The 18,765-nt window shown below is 32.0% G+C and overlaps 1 pseudogene; it reads left to right on the forward strand.

Annotated features, from left to right (window-relative positions):
- Window positions 1-112: 112 nt before the first annotated feature.
- Window positions 113-953, forward strand: LOC120155715 (annotated as a pseudogene).
- Window positions 954-18,765: the final 17,812 nt, after the last annotated feature.

An 18,765-nucleotide genomic window follows, 5' to 3' on the forward strand; every position in this document is an offset into this window, starting at 1 on the left:
CCTACGAAACCACCACCACTCAGAAATCATGGAGAAGTTTGAAAACTCCATCTATCAGAGAAAGGTCTCTCTCTTAGTCTACGTCTTCATTATTTTTTCCTTTAGACTCCATCAGAGAAGCAAAAGAGTTAAGCAAGGGCAAGCTGAGATTATCATTATGTGTGCAAAGAAAGAGGAATATCAACCTATCCAAGGCATACAAGCTTCTCAACTACTCAACAATGGACATCCATTGGGAGTAAGTACGGGGGAGGGCCTACCATGGTCACTCCTACCTATTCAGGCTCTCAATCTAATACCAGTCCACTTCCATGAAAACTCTGTTCTGGATAATGACCTCGACCCTTTTCTACTCCCTCCTCCGCCATCATCATACGAGGGTTTATTCAACACAAGAGCTAGGATCTTAACCGATAGCTTTGGAGTTGTTGGCTCAGCACCTTTGGGGCTACAAGTTGAATTGGGTAAGATGACCGCTCAAGAAATCATGGATGCTAAGGCTCTCTCTGCTTCTAAAAAATCACAGTGAAGTTGATAGGAGAAGAAGAGAATGAATCAACAACCATCTCGCAAAGCTACGCAGCTTACTCCCAAGCACCACCAAAACGGACAAAGCTTCACTACTTGAAGAAGTAATTCAACATGTGAAGGAGCTGAAACAGAAAACTTGTTTGATAGCAGAAACGAGTGTCGTCCCGACCGAAATGGATGAACTAATAGTGGATACATCAGACCAAGAAACTTGGAATTAGTGTTTCATCAACAATCAAACATTAAAAAAAATAAAGGAAAAAAAAAGAATATGATCTGAAGACAAAGGAAAATGGGGTTATGATTTCAACATGAAAAATCACGTGGGTGGTGTCTAGGAAAATAAAGTGTAAAATCGCATCATGAGTCCTCCAGATTTGGTAAGAACTTGGCCTTGTTTCCTAGTTTCCATTAGTTTTTGTTTATGGCCCAATAGTGCAAATTAATTCGGTTAGTGATTAATTATTAAAGTAGCCCACAAGTATTCTATTATAAAAATTGGGTTTCTAAATTATTATTTAATTTCTAATAAGCTATCTTTATGGCGAGGGAAATTATTTAGATACGAGTTAGTAATTTTGATGGCCTGGACCGTGAGGAAAATATTGGAAGTTGAATTAAAGATCGAGGGTGTTCGAATGGAATTTAAATGGTAAACTAGTATGGCAGGGAAAATGAGGTAATACTTTACTACCTCTTTATGCTTTATGGAATATGTTGATATTGGTAAATGCATGAATAAGATAATGTTGATCACTTTTGTGGAGTTGAATAATTTATACACTCGATATGAATGTGGTAGAAATTCTGTAACTGAATACGGATCGAATGACTAATACAAAAGATTGATGAATTATTAAAATTAAATTATAAGTTTGTGATTGCTGATAAAGAAATCAACCCTGGATTTGTAACTTATATTTTATATCATCAAAAGTTAAATTTTAAAGGTACTTGGATGGGAAATTATGAGAATACTCTGGTAGGGTAAAATTTCGAAAATACACTTATGTTGTAGGATGACAAGAATTGTCCCTGGAAGTTGGTTAATAACTCTGAAAAGATATATTGATCCAATATAATTACAGACGTGGATAAGAAATAATCGTTTTGTTTAGAAAATTTGGATAACTAGTTTTTAATGATAAAAAGGGTTTGCGCAAGATGCTAAAAGTTTGTTAAGGAATAATTTCAAGATCAGAGAATGTTTAGGAAAGCATTTGACCATAGGATCTTTAAATTATAATTATTTTCGTTAAGAGTTAAAATAGTCAGAGCTGACCCTGAATGAGAAAGTACTTTGAGGATTTGTACTTAACTTGATTAAGTACTAATTTGATTGTTAAGATCCTGACTTAGTGCATAAAAATTCTTGATATTCCGTTGGTAACAATCTGAGAAGGCATTTGACCCAAAAATATCTAATTTACGAGTAAATACCTGAAGAACAATTTATCAGGGTGCTCTTTTATCAGAATGGTTCGAAGGGACTGAAATAGATGATAAATTGGTATTAAATAATAAGAGATGATGGAAGGAAATGATTGAAATACATTGGATTTGTAGAATGACCAGAATACCCCTGTAATGGAAATGACCCAAGAATATCACCAAACTCAAGATTGATTGGATATCCTCGAGCTCTGAAATGAATGGAATAAAATTGAACACTAAAATTACCAAAATACCCTTATGGACTATACTAAGTAAATTTCTTGGATTAATTAAGGAATCCAAATAAGCATAGGTGTTGGACTACCTTTAGAAGTTATGGAATACAGCTTAAGTGAGTTGATTAATCTTAAGGGTATGTCAGTACATCAACGGCATAGATGTTACTTGAATGCGTGTTCTTCTTCTCAAGTGTGGTTCGATGATAATTTTGAAAGTACTCAGCTCAGCTCAACTTTAGATCGTATTCGGTAATAAGAAATGGATATTCGTTGGACAAATCAACCACGAGGACCAAATTAAACTGAACGGAAGTACAATATGTATATGAAATTCAGAAACGTCTGGATTACCTTGAAAAAACCCCCAAAGTAACTGTAATGGACTTGACTGCTAAATGAATTAAGTAACCTCAAGGAATAATGGTTAAGTAAGTGATTTGGATGAGTCTGGAAACGTTAATGAGCATACATGATGTAATGTTCTTATGGATCATGAACTACAAATCAAGAATGTCAGCAGTTCATGATATAGTGAAAGCATGAACATGAAATTAAGAGCATTGGAATATATGTTAGTCTCCTTAAGATCTGTTCAGTGATGACTCAGAAGATGATCTATGGATAATAATATTTGGTATTAAAGAGTAAATACCCTGGAAAGTTAATGAATTAACAAGTTGATAAGTATTGTTTCTGGGAGCTATTCATCTGGAGTTGTTCGATAAACTAATTAATCGACATAGATTGTAAAGGTCATGAACCTTCATTTCTTCCCTATCAGCTCAAGTCTTATTCTGAATAATTGATGATTCTGTCAGTTATTGAACTGTTCCAATAGTGATTCTAAATTTCGATATCCTATCGGTATACTGAAGATTCATGTTTTTCTACCTGCTAAGATTATCCAGTACCTCTGAATAATTTTTGTAAACTCTGGTGTGTTCCCTAATCACTTGGATATTTTACCTGATTTTTGATTTGATTTCTATTATAATATCTGACCTGGATTCTGATCGGATACTTGACTTGGATTCTGATCGAATACTTAACCTGGATTTTTGATCTGATACTTGACCTGGATTATGTTTTGATTTTTGATATATTTGTTTACGGACGGAACATGTTTTATTTGGGAGGGTAATGTTGGAGGAAGTATACCTGGAGGCTCCTCGGTTGTGTGCTCAAGGCCTTACTTTCCGGCTCCTCGGCTGTGTGCTCAGGGCCTTACTGGACTTGACAGTGGGTGTATGGTTCTGGGGAACCTACACATTTTGGACTTGACGGATGGGGGTAGTGTTCATGTTCTTTTAAACATGTTACATAAATCGATTTTTACTGAAATATTTTATCTGTATCTTTTCACTAGTTTTACGGGAACACACTAGATAACTATTATGATCTCCTGAACCTAGACATCCGAAATATTTCCATATGAATTTAATATTATTTGTTACTACCTGAAATATCAATGGGACCTCAGCTCAGCCAAAGAAATATGTAAATATCTGAACTAATAAGAAAAAATACGTTTATCTGTATTTGCACGTTCTTCAGCATCATCTGGTAGTTCTGTATTACTGAGCTTTCCGAAGCTCACTCTGTTACTCACCATTTCAGGTTAAAAGAATCGTATCAGTGCGGTTATCGACTTCAGTAAAGGAATCCCTCCAGCGTTGGTTGCAGAGTATGATACTTGTGATTAGGGGGCATGTAATTGTATTTTGTTTTAATATTTGATTCTGAAAATCTGTTTTTCTTTTGTATACTGATAAATCATTTTATAAGTTACATGTTTTAATAAAAGTTTTAAATTTTTCGCTATTTTTACAGTGGTTATTCTTTATTATGAGTATAATAATAATTATTATAAAATAATTCAAATAAATCAATTAAAACAAATCATTCAATTAATGCACTTTCACTTTCACGTGAACTCTAGAATATCCCAAAACTAAAGGACATAATATAAATAAGATCCTTCAATATTTTTACTAAAAATCACATTAACCCAATAATTTATAATTTCTAAAACTTAGCCCGGGTGTGACAGTTTTGATCATTCTTTTGCAAAAAAGGGGGCGAAGAGCTTTGTACTCTTTAGGCTTAGGAAAGAACGACAATAGGGAAGGAAAAATATAATATGCATTAGGGTTTCTTAAACTTAATTTAGGCCAATATATGTGTTCCCTTCCAGTGCCATTTTGGCTTCCTTCAACCGTGGAGGTTATTTACATGTTGTGGCCTTAATCTTTTGTAATTCTCTATTTAAATCATCGAATGGAAGTTTTATTCTCTTGAATCAAGTCTTACATTAACTTTACGATTTACTTTTGCACTTGTTTGTTTGTCATTATATTTATATTAATATTTTTCTTTTGGATGTTAGTTTATGTGTTATATTCAATTTAGTCCGAAAACTCTCTATTATTTAGTTTCCATTTTATTTTGATTCGAAGCATATAATTTGATTTCCTTTTATTTTGATCCCTGCTTATTTTTTGTTTAATATCCCAAGTTTTTTTTTTATTATTTTATTTTAATCCTTGTATATCAACTTACATTATAGTCAACGATTTTTATATTCATTTTATACTATCCCATGATATTTGTTGTATGTACTTATATTATAATATACATTGTTCGTGCGTGGTTAGTTTTATATATGTTCTTTACCTAATTTTGTACATATGTTACTTAACTGTTGTATTATATATATACCTTTAAATATCTTTTATACTTCATGTATGTTATTGTAGGGAATAAATATATATTTTCTTTTGTTATATATATATATATATATATACATAGTATATTCATATGTTGAAAGGTATTTTACCGTAAGAATATATCATGAAGAGCTCTCTAACATATGGATGTGCCATTCAATATGATTATTCGTACAAAGGTAGCACTGCAATAATTCAAAAATATTTTAAATAAATAAACATCCTTTATCTTTTTCAGTAATAAATTGAATAGTTGATTAATCCTCGACCTTTTTTATTAGGTTTTAATATTTTTTTTAATTTTTCTAAATTTTTAGGAAATGACAATGTTTCATTATTTCAATTAAAAAATAAGAAATAATTGTCTTAATGCAAATTAAAGAGTTAGTTTCGTCTTTAATTGGAATAAATAATAATGTACATTTCTCCTAAAATCTTTTAATTAGATTAAAATATTTTAGTTAGCGAATAAAAAATCATTAATTAAATTTATATTTAAATTCTTAGATTTTCAATATTATGGACAATTTGTATTTGAACATACCGATTTTGAGCTTTTTATTTTTTATTTTTTAAATGGGAGTTTTGCATGTTTTATGGACAATTTGTATTTGAACATTATGTATTTTTAAAGTTTTTTTATTTAAAATTATTTTAACACGTTTTTCGAGTTTTTGACCTACCTAATCCCAAAAGTCGTTGACGACTCCGAACATTTTTAAATTTCTTAAACATTTCTAAATTTCCTTAATTTCCACTTCTAAAATTGTAATTAATAAAAAAAGTCATCATAACAAGCATCTCATACAATATTCAGTATTTCAAAAATTGATGAATAATTACAAATCAAACGTGACAAAAAAACTCAAATTTGAGGCAATAATGAAAAAAAAATCTGAAAGCAAAGGACCCTTAAAAGTTTGTCTTGTAGGATGGGGGCCTAAACATTATTGCAACAGCGGTCCAAATTGGTTATGTTTTCAAATGTGTTGCTCAAATGTTGTTTTCATGGAAGCAGTGTTAGTGGGCTCTGCTTTTTGCAAATGAAATAAAAGACAATATGTCCATTTATCAGCCAATTTACGCGCTTAAATCTGCTTCTCTTTTTCACCGTTCCTACTTCTAACCTAACCTCATAAAAGCTTGATTGTTTGCATAGTTAAAACCATAGATTTAAATAGTGGTCTGGTACGCAATAATGTCCGCTATATAACGATAGATATATCATCTGAAATTGTTATTGTATGATCGTGACACTCACAATTCTGCTAAACGAAACTATAACCACAATGTAAATCTATGATTAAGTCCGAACCTGTTTTATATCATGTCATAATTAGGTTCGAAATTAAATTATTAACTTTTAAAAAGTTAAGGGTAAACTACACATTCAGTAATTAAACTATTAGTTTTGTTTCATTTTAATATCTAAAATTTCATTTGTTTTAAAATTATAGTTAACGTTTACTTTTTGTTTTAGTATCATGCCGTTAAAAATTTAACAAAACACGTGAAATTTTTAATGGGTAAATCACATCATTCATCAGTTAACTATCTTCTCACTCCTATTTTGGTCACTAAATTTTAAAATTTTCAATTTAACTACTCAACTTTCAAATTTCTCATGTTTTAATCACTCTAATTTATTTTATTAATAATTTTTGTGACATAAAATTTTATTATTATTATTTTATTAATATATAATTAAAATAAAAAATTAAATTTGAAGGTTAGAGTGATTAAATTAGGAGTAATTTGAAAGTTAAGTAATTATATTAAAAAATTAAACTTCAGTGATCAAAATAGGAGTGAGAATATAGTTGAATGATGAATGATGTAATTTACCCATAAAAATGTCATGTTGTAACTATTATGCTAAGTTTTTAACAGCGAGGTACCAAAACGAAACAAAAACGAAACAAAAACTAAACGTTAGATGTGATTTTAACACAAATGAAAGTTTAGGTACTAAAACGAAACAAAATTGATAATTTAAATGCTAAACATGTAGTTTATCAAAAAGTTAAAAATATAATTTTATTTCACTTTAATTTAATTTATAATTATATATATTTAAAGAGATTAAATTAAATTTTTTATAGAACAAATATAGTTTTATAATGACCTAACTGTAAATCTGTTTATCTCAATCATTTGTGGTCTCATATTTTGGAGAATTATTGATCATATGTTGAGAATTCCATCAAATAATCGAAAGATCTTTCAATAATAAAAGGTGACTTAACTTGATGTACCATTCACTATTAAAAAATGATCTTTAAAATTAAAATCATGAATGAATACTCTGAAAAATTCTCCAATTGATCCAAAAATTATGTTCTATATCGATAAGATGCTTTGGAAATTTTCTTAAAAGTTCAAAAATAAAATTTTAAAATTAGAATCATATATAAGTACTCTAAAAAACATTGTATTTTTTATAAGAATTCCTACCGAATAATTGAGAATCTTTAACATTTTTATTATTTATTTTTACTATAAAATTGTTTAAAATTTAATCTGATTCGAACTTCATGATCCGAGTTAAAATATGTATAGATAACTTGTGTAGACGGGTAGGCAGGTGAATCGAATCAATCCAGATTATAGCATGTGACTCATCTCCGAATTCGGACACAAACCACTAAATTTCACTATTTCGGTAATTATGACGGTACCCAACAACTGATGAAACATTTTTAAGCTAAAATAGGAGGAATATTGTGACCACACAATTATTTAAATCACATGATCAAATTTTTGAATAAAAACCCTCAGATTTTCTTAAATTAAATTATTTAATATTTAATATATTAATAATATTTTAAATAGTTTAATGTGTTTACAAGTTAATATTTGTTCACAACCTTTTTTAATTATTGACAATATACACCAAATAATACAATTGTTTAAACATGATATTTCTAAAAAGATCATACTCTTTTACTATCAAGGTTATTCGATAAATTCAAAATGCAAATAATATTATCAATTATATATACAACTTCATAATTCTCAAAATAATACAAAAAGGTTTATCATCATTGTGAGGTCGAAATAATAGGAAAAGATACGATGCAATTCCACGGGGTTGTCTCAGGAAAGGCGGGCTAATATACGGTTAATATACGGTGTTACTGGATACATTAAAAGATATTTAATAAATTCGGTTTAGCGCTACCGGAAATGTTGAGTAATAATAATGTTGTAGGTGTAAATCATGAAGAAATATTAAAAAATTTGACAACCAGCAAACTTAACTTGTCGGTTTGTGTCGATACAAATAAAAAATGTATAGATCCATAGCAATATAACATGTTAAAATATGACAAAACCGGCTTCATTATGACAAAACCGGTAAAGCGGTACCGGATATGTTGAAAATATCGATTAGATTGAAATAAATATCGACACTTTTGGAATTTAAAAGAGAAGAAGTAATAGCGTCTATAAAGTGTCGATACTTTAAAAAATGTATCGATCCATAACAATATAACTGGTAAAAATATGACAAAATCGGTCTCGAAATGACAAAACCGGTAAAGAGCTACCATATATGTTGAACGTGTGGATACTTTAATATAAGTATCGAAACTTTTGGAATTTAAAAGAGAAACAGTTATAGCGCCTATAAAGTGTCGATACTTTATAAAAATGTATCGCTCCATAACAATATAACAGGTAAAAATATGACAAATCGGTCTCGAAATGACAAAACGGGTAAAATGCTACCAGATATGTTGAAAGTGTCGATACTTTAATATAAGTATCGACAATTTTGAAATTTAAAAGAGAAGCAGTAATACTGCCTATAAAGTGTCGATACTTTATAAAAATGTATCGATCCATAACAATATAACATGTAAAATATGACAAAACCGGTCTCGAAATGACAAAATCGGTTAAGCGCTACCAGATATGTTGAAAGTGTCGATACTTTAATAAGTACGCGTAATAAATTATCGATACTTTTAAAGAAATAGGTAAATATCTTATCGAAAGTATCGACACCTGACATAAAAGTATGACACTTGGGTAATTGTATCGATTAAATATAAATAACATATCCGGTGAAAATATAAAGGGCATAGCTAAATTTCCTCTGAAAATAGATAGATAGAACACTGACGAGTTTTTGAAATCGAAGCGTAATTATTGCTGCATTTCAGAAGGCGTTTCTAAAGCGAAGTTTGTTTGTTTGTTGCTGCAGTCGAATCGAAAAGTATGTTGTCGAAACCCTAGTTTTTTATTATTACAGTAATCAAAAATAGGGTTTTTATGTGTTGTTTAGGGTTTTCGAAGTAAAGAAGCATTTGAGACCGATTACAGGTAGAAAGTGATATTCTTGGTAAAATATAAATATCCATACTTTTATTAAATATTATAGGTAGAAAATGATATTATAGATTGTATAAATATGCTGATACTTGGAGTATTGAGTATTCATATTCGTTTGAAGGAAATAGGGATTAGGGTTTTTGGGTTTAATTTAGGGATTTTGAATAGAAGCCAAGAAGGATTTGGGACCGATTATGTAATATTATAGGTAGAAAATAAATATGGATACCTGTATATAATATTATAGGTAGAAAATGATATTGTAGGTTGTATAAATGTGCCGACACTTGTTGTATGGCTATTCAAATTCTTTTGAAGGAAACAGTTTTACTATAAGAGTAGTTATCGATATTTGTATATTGAATAAAGTGTATGTAACGAGTATTTGATTTGATTTGCTTAAACTGATATATGAAGGAAAAATGAATTCAAAGGATCTTGCAATTGTTGGTGGCGAAGATGACTTCTAAATTGAAGCCGAGAGTCGAAAGCATCCAAAGGGTGGATATATGTACTTCTAGTAAGTACCAATGTCTTTTTGTTATTATTGTTGAAATGGTAATTGGATTAAAGTATTTAAGAACTTTAAATAGATTGCAAATGTTAAATGTTGACAGTATGACCGAATGCCAAAGGATGAAGGGAGCTGGCAAACACATCAGTTCAGTATATAAAATAAAATTGACATTGAGTATTATTTAGAGTTAATATATTTATTAAGAAACATTTATGCTTAATATTAGGTGAAAAATGATGTGTTGGTGAAATGGAAGCCGATGAGTGATGATGAGAAGGAACCTTACATCACACAGTCAAAGATGGATAGTGAAGAATACAAAGCATGGAAGAAAGAACATGAAAAAAATGTATTCATTAAACTTGTAAATACGTTGATACCAATATATATAAGAAAAATAACATTATATATTGTTAAAAAATGTAGGACGTGTCGACAAGGTGCATCATAAAAAGGGTGAATTCATTAATTGAACACCTTAAGAGAAGGATCAGTTGAATATGCTGGAAGAAATGGGGTTTAGATCATTGATAGGAGTAAGGGATCGACCTATTCGGAGGGAATTTGTGTCGATCCTTGATGGAGCAAATCGATGTCCAACAATGTATTGCTAAATATGGTAATTATTCATTTCCTCTGGGTGTCCCATATGCTGCATCCGTCTTGGGGTTGAAAATGAAGGCAAAAGTGTTGTAGAAGTCACTAAGAGTAAGAACTGGAAAGCACTTGCCTCTAAATATGATTTGAAGCACAAGGTGACATATGTTGAACTTGAAGAGAAAATCAAAAGTGGATCTTATGGGGGGATGACTTGAAGGCCCGAGTTCTATTGTACCTTGTCGGTATCTTTCTTTGTTCAACGGGTGATACTTCAATGAACAAGGACAATATGAAGATGATTTGTGATGAAGGCTTGAATGGTGAATTCTTTTGGGCCGAATATGTCCATTCGAGATTGATTGAATCAATAATCAGCTTTCAAAAGGGCAGCCAGAGATACCTCAAAGGGTGCATAGCAATCTTAGAGGTAAATGAGTTGAATAACGTTTTTGTTTTTTTTAAATAAAATGCTAGTATAGTTATTATATAAAATGATAAATTTTATTATAATTGCAGGTTGCACTGTTCGAGTTTTGGTCGGGCTGTAATAGTGTGCCTGCATATGAAAGAAACATAGTGGCACATATCCGTGCATGGACGAAGGAAGAGGTGGTTAGAGTGATGGCAAAGTTGAAGTTGGATAGATCGAGGAAGCGAGAAAGGGTAATAAATGTAATTAAATAATATTAAGAATATAATTAATGTATTAATATTGTAATTTAATTTTGAAGGTTATTAGTAAGGAGGCAGTGGAGGAAGTGAAGGCAGTGGAGGCAGTGAAGGAAGAGGATGAGGAAGAAGAGATGGTAGTAGGGGGATGACGGTGAGGGGGATGACGGTAAGGGAAAAGAGAGTAAATTCAATATTTTGATGTCTGAATTGGCGGTTGTAAAAAAATTCCTTTTTGATATTTTGCAAAGACAATCAAGAGTCGAAGAGGCAATGGAGAGGCTTAAGGGGGAAGTGGGTGGAAAAATAGATGGAGTGGTGAAAGAAGTTTTGGAGTAGAGGGGTGAAGTTAAGATGGTGATGGGTGGGAAATTGATGGAGTGGTGAAGAAAGTTGTGGATTTGAGGGGTGAACTTACGGGGGTGAAGGGAGTGGTTGAGAAAAACTTGGATAAAGGTGAAATAAAAGAGATGAAGAGTTATGTAGAGGAGAAATATGATAAATTGAAAAATATGAAGAAGAAAAGATAGAGGAGAAGAAAAGATGGAGGAAGTGAGGAGGAATGAGGTGGATGTGATTTATACACCGGAGAGTGTTATTGATGCAGATTTGGATTCAGAATGTCCTACACCAAAGAAGAAGAAGCAAAGCTAAGCTGAATAAAAGAAAAATTAATTTGATTGTTATTATGTTGTTGTGACAAAATATTATATACAAAGTTGTAGGTTGAAAAAGCGGAAATTCCAAGCGGAATTGGTGGTTACGAGGATGCAATGTGTGATTATTTATGGAATAGTGGGTTTGAATCGTCGTAAGTGAAATATATTACTTTATGAGTGATATTTAAATATTTCATTACAAAATATTAATCCTAATGATTCATACAGACATATTGTAATCTCAATGGGAAATTAATTCTCTAGTGCATCCGACATTGCAACGTTGAAGCCTATGGAATGAGTTGGCGGTACGGTAAGTAGAAAGTAAACAAATGTTAAAACCAAGTGAGTGAATATGTTCTAATTGTTTAATTGTTTTCTTAGGTTATTGATTTGGTCAGGTGGATATTAGTTTACGAGTCAAAAAAGTTACTCGGTAAGATTGGCTACCTTCCATACTACTTAGCGGTGAGTTAAATTAATAAATGTTGAAAAGTAGTGTTATAGACGGTAAATTAATAATGATTGTCACATAAATGCAGTAACAGGCGTTGGATGCCAACGAAAACATAATTATTGCTGGTATTGTGAGCTTTTGGGGTTCCATATTGGATAACTATGTGAAATTCACCGAGTGTGACAAGGTAAGACACCATACGAATTGCAAATGATGTTTTCGGATATATAATGTTTAATTTTGTCAAATTGGGTGTGAAATTTATTGCAGATCCTGATCACAATAAACTACGAGGGTTCTCATTGGGATTTGTTAGTGTTGGATATGGTAGAACATGTTGCAACGTATATGATAGTTTATTTTCATCTCCAACGGCCAAACAGAGAGTGAAGGTTGCTAAGAGATTGGTATGTATGAAAGGAAATTATGTAAATTATAATGCATAATTTGTTTGGATAATAACTTGATATCTTTTAATGCAGATGACAATGTTAGATAGATATAATAAGGAACGCATTTGGGTAGAAACATGTGGCTCTATAGGAAAGGTCTCATTGAAACAATTCAAATTTGTGGAGTATAAGATGAATGAGCAATTGAATGGGTATGAGATGTTATCATAAATAGAAAGTGCAATTTATGCAGCTTTCATAATTGACATGTGTGGTATTCAAATTTTGTAAAAAATATGATTGCGGGCATATATGTGATTATGCGGATGGAATCGATCGGTTCTATAGGGGCAACTGGTGATTTTATAGGTGGAATGAAAAATTAGCTTGCGGTTAAATTGTTAAAAGTTGTAGATTCAATGTTGTGGTTTACAATAGTTAACGTACTGACAATTTCAATATAGGTTGTTGGAGAATGAGATCGTACACGAATATTAAATGATCTCGTAAGGCAAGTTCAAAATAAACAAAGAGAGAATGTGACAAGAGCTGCCATCAGACACATGAATAACAAAAGGAAGTGATGATGTCAATGTAAGGGAAATTTTGTATTCGATTTATAATTTTGTATCTGAATGTAATTATGTATGAGATAAGAAAAGTTATCACTAGGTTGTTGTACATGTTTCTTATACATAGTAGGAGTAATTATGTATGAGATGAGAAAAGTTAGTAATAGGTTGTTGTATCTGAATATAATTATGTATGAGATGACAAAAGTTAGCAATTGGTTGTTTTACATGTTTCTTATACATGTTTATACTTATGATATATGAAGATAGTCTGCATTATTCCAAATGTCACTAACATAATTGTCATCATGTGCGGGACTGAATGGCCATTCCATTCCGTCTTTGAAAAAATCAGTTGATGTAGGTTGTGTGCTTGTTCCCAAACTGATCTTTACTTGAGGATATGTTAGTTTGTTATGTCCCTCACCGTTGCAGAACCCACATTTCCTAATTTTCTTCTCGACCTTGTTCTTTGGTACTTCTTTTCCCTTGCGTTGTTTTCGTTGAAGGTTGCGAAAGTTGTTTACTACACTGCTTCGGTTGACTGAATCATTCAAACCAAACGAGTTTTCAAATTATGTTGTTAGTCTTTTCATCTCATCTATTGCGGTTTTGAAAGACGCATCTGTCTTTGATGCAATGTAGCATAACCGACTTGACGTTGCACGTAGAGCATTGAACCTTGCCATTTAAATGACTTATGGAGGCACATTCAAGTCAACAAAACTGGGTGCACAAGCCTTCTCATCCTTATTCCACCTACTTTCAATCAAAGACCCAAGAAAATATGTGTAATCCAAGTGCTTCAAAACATGAAGTTGATGGCGACATGGAAGTCCGACGGTCTCAAATTTTCTACACGTATAATTTAGGGTTTCTGTACGAGAATCAAAATTGATTTCAAATGTCCTGTTTTTTCTTCGTACTTTGTCAAAATATAATTTTGATATTCATCTGATAAGGTCTGAATCTCTTCCTGAATCCGATACAATGTCTCTCGTTGAAGTTTTTCTTGGAACAAATGAAAAGATTCACGCGTATAAATCTCAACAGCATGGCTTTCAAGGTCAACCAGTTAGATATGCTTGTGCCCATAAGTGCTGAGTATTTCCCTTCTCAATCACCCATGATTTTCGACGTTGAATTTTGAAATAACTGAACGCCAATGAATATCAAATTTGTCGATTATTCACTAAGAAGCCATGCATTTTGAGAATGTTGCTGTAAATTTTGGGTCACCAATGTTAGCTTGTGCATTGCGAGAAAGATGCCAAGAACATAATATTTGCTTAACATAAGGGATAACAGATTTGATAGCCCTCTGCATTGCCCTATCCTCATCGGTGACAACTGAAATAGGTGATTTATTCATCATGGCTTCTAAAAAATTATTTAGCACCCACTCAAAAGATTGGGATGTCTCGTCAGCTATTATGGCAGTAGCAAACACAATTGTGTTATGGTGATGATTGACACCGACAATAGGCATAATTGGTCGACCATACAAATTATCTTTGTACGTTGTGTCAAACGTAATTACATCACTGAAGCATGTGTAATCTGATCTCGATGTAGAATCCAGCTAAATAAGATTATGCAATGCCCCTGATTCGACTACCGAGTGTGTCATAAAAAACCCGGGATCATCATGTTTCTTATAATCAAAGTAAGCAATAAGCACATTCACATCCCCATCGACGATTTCATTCGCTTTACCTCTTTGAAGTGCATTGTAGAGGTATTTATTTGTAAATCCAACATTATGATATCCTCATGCCTGTTGCGTTAAATAGTTCATTACTTGTGACGTGCCAACACCGACCTCTTTCAATGTTGTTACCTCATCGATATTATCCTTACTTACAGCTCTATTAGAACGCATAAATAGTGTCATAGTAGGTATGAAAAATGCATGATTATGTTTCTGATAGGACTTACTTATAACCCACTGATCTTTTGTATTTATTGTTGTAACTACGACTCTAGCCTTGCATCCCGGTCTTGTGACTTGAGTATAAGCACATTGACGATCAACAATATTGACTTTGGATACTCGAAACCCTTCTTTAGAACAACAAAATTCTTGTGTCTTCATATTCCCTTCCGTGTCAAGCCGTGTTGTTCCCTGACGTGTACTAAAACCATGTTCCCATACGAATCCCTTATAAAAGTACCAAGCTTGATCATGTGAAGAAAATAGCTGACCAACCAATCTGTCAGATTCATCAACATTATGTACTTCATGGCATTCCTTGGTTGGCTTAACATTGTCTGCATCAGTATGATCCATGGCAAAAAATTTGTTGTGCAAGTTTAGTGGTCCCAACAGGAGTTGAAGGAGATTTAATTAAAGGTTCATTGAACAACATGTTTTAGTGGTTTCTTTCAATAGGATGTGGTAGTGGTAGTGGTAGTTGAAGGGTGGGTACAACATTAATTTCGCAGGACATATTTAGGTATGTACAATAACTACAAAATTCAACTTTTATTACTTTAAAGTAACAGGTCAACATAATGTATCAACACTTTTAAAATTTGTGTCGATACTTTTTTCCCAGAAAGAATGCCCAAACGAGGTGCACGCATAAAGTGTTGATACATTTATAAAAAGTATCAATCCCAAAAACATCGAAACCGATAATTAGAATATAATAGGTAATTTTGAAATGTAACCAGTAGAAAATACCGGTTTTATGAGAAAATATGTCAACATAATGTATCAACACTTTTAAAATTTATGTCGCTACTTTTTATCCAGAATGAATGCCCAAACGAGCAGCACGTATAAAGTGTCGATATATCTATAAAAAGTATCGATCCAAAAAACATCGAAATCGATAATTACAATGTAATAGGTAAATTTACAATGTAACTGGTAGAAAATACCGATTTTATGAGAAAATAGGTCTACATAATGTATCGATACTTTTTAAATTTATGTCAATACTTTTTTTCTAGAAATGAATGACAAACGAGGTGCACGAATAAAGTGTCGATACAGTTATAGAAAGTATCGATCCGAAAAACATCGAAACTGATAATTACAATGTAATAGGTAATTTCGCAATGTAACCAGTATAAAATACCAATTTTATGAGAAAATAGGTCAATATAATATATCGACACTTTTTAAATTTGTGCCGATACTTTTTGTCCAGAATGAATGCCCAAACGAGGTCCACGCATAAAGTGTCAAAATATTTATAAAAAGTATCGATCCCAAATACACCAAAACCGATAATTAGAATGTAATATGTAATTTTGCAATGTAACCGTTAGAAAATACAAGTTTTATGAGAAAATAGGTCAACATAATGTATCGACACTTTTTAAATTTGTGTCGATACATTTTGTCAACAATGAATGCCCAAACGAGGTGCATGCATAAAGTGTCGATACATTTAAAATTGTATCGATCCCAAAAACATCAAAACCGATAATTACAATGTAATAGGTAAATTTACAATGTAACCGGTAGAAAATACCGATTTTATGAGAAAATAGGTCTACATAATGTATCGACACTTTTTAAATTTGTTTCGATACTTTTTATCCAGAAATAAATGACAAACTAGGTGCACGCATAAAGTGTCGATACTTTTAAAATTGTATCGACACAAAATAGGTAAATTTACAATGTAACTGATATAAATATATTAGTTTTAAGAGAGAATAGGTCTACATAATGTATCGACACTTTTAAAATTTGTGTCGATACTTTTTTAAATTATGCGTGTTTTTTTCCTTCATTATTTATACGTTAAAATTATAATCGATACATACTCCAAATCAAAAAACCCTAAACCTAAAGACAGAAGAGAACTCTTCGACTCCGAAGAACACCAGCGTTCTCATTACAATTACGTAAGATATTCAGGTAAATTTATCGATATTTTGCCATAAATTAGGGTTTCATTGATTTCCAGATTGGACTCTTTTTTTCCTTAATGTATTTGTGTTCTAATGTAACAGCATCCACACCCAAAATGGCTCCAAAATGTCAGCGTCAGAGGCGAGGTCTTTCTTAAAGCTCTTCTCAATCAAGCTCTTCTCAACGACAACCTCATTCTCAACCAATAACTTCTTCTGAGCAAATCAGGTCATTCGAAACTCTGAACTTTAGATTCGATGAGGAGAAAAAAATATGGCAGAGGAGTTTCAAAGTAAGGAAGATTCGTCCCGAACGTGTCATTAACCTGGGTTTCTTGTTCGATGATAAATATGATTTTAGTTTTAAATCCATATTTACATCTTAGGGTTGGCTTGAATTCCTTGGCATAGAACCAAAATATTACCCCAACCTAGTTAGAGTATTCTACAACAATACTTCCTTCCAGCGTGAGCCTAATAAGACTAATATAATAGAAATTAATACCCAAGACATGGGGAAAGATATATATATATATATATCTTCGGATACTATTGCAGAGGGTATAGGTGTAGAGAATAAAGGGGATTCAGATGAAAATGATTTAGATACTACAATACAACGGGTTGCTAGAAATAGCCCAATTCACCTAGATATAAAGTCGAGAGTGTTTCACAAAATGCTCACTTGGTTTATTCGGCCTATTGGGGGAAAATATTCAACGATTCGAGACAACGATTATTGGTAGATAGCAAAGTATAGATCCAAAACGGCTCCAAACATTGCTAAACTGATATTTAATACAATTGTATATATGGTCACAAAGGGAGCATAAATTTCAACTTCACTACCATATGGATGTGTCATCACCCATCTGTTGAATAAGAAAGAAGTTGATTTTCGCTTGACACCCCTGTTCGATTAACCCGCAAGATTGGCATGTTATTTATTACCAGAGCGGGATATGATTTTTTTGAAAATGTCAGTTGAAAGTGTGTCAAGGATGTCGGATTAGATCAAGAGATGGATGAAATGGACCCCATTGGCCATGAAGAAGACCAACCAATGGGAGACGCAATGATGGAAGAAGCTCCAGGTGGAGATGATGTCACAATTAAGACAGTGATTGAATACATGGTCAATTTTTGGGAGCATATTGATTCCCTTATGAGCGGAATGCGAGCTGATATTACATCATTGCATGATAAAGTCTCTATCCTGCGTGACGAATTACGTCAACGAAATCAAACGAGTTAGGTAATTAATTATTTATGTTTCTAAACATTACACGTTATATAATGTATTTTCTTTTCTTTTAACAGATGTGGACAACCAAGCGCTCAATGAAGATGACGATGATTATGATGATCCAAACAAGTATATTGTGTCTACAACGCCGCCTAAAAGAAAACTTGTAATTTTTTATGTCAATGGTGTACTTGCCTACTTACCAAGACATTCAAAGGTTTTAATTCTATTCATTTGTATCCATTATTTTAACATATAAGCGTACAACTTTAATCTCATTTTCTTCATATTGTAGATGTTATCCTCATAATAGGAGTATATGAATTTATACATTTTTAGTCAACAATTTTGTTTTTTCCATTTGGTTTTCTAAGATAAGGTTAGAACTGTTGAGCAATTGAATTACTATAGCCAAAATCGTTAATATACAATTAAATGTTAACATTCAAACTTGATTACAATCTCAGGCATAACATCGACCGTGTACTTCAGAAACTACCTTTTTTGTCTGACCA

Source organism: Hibiscus syriacus, unplaced genomic scaffold, assembly GCF_006381635.1.
Source record: "Hibiscus syriacus cultivar Baekdansim isolate YM2019G1 unplaced genomic scaffold, ASM638163v2 tig00111206_pilon, whole genome shotgun sequence".
Taxonomy (NCBI): domain Eukaryota; kingdom Viridiplantae; phylum Streptophyta; class Magnoliopsida; order Malvales; family Malvaceae; genus Hibiscus; species Hibiscus syriacus.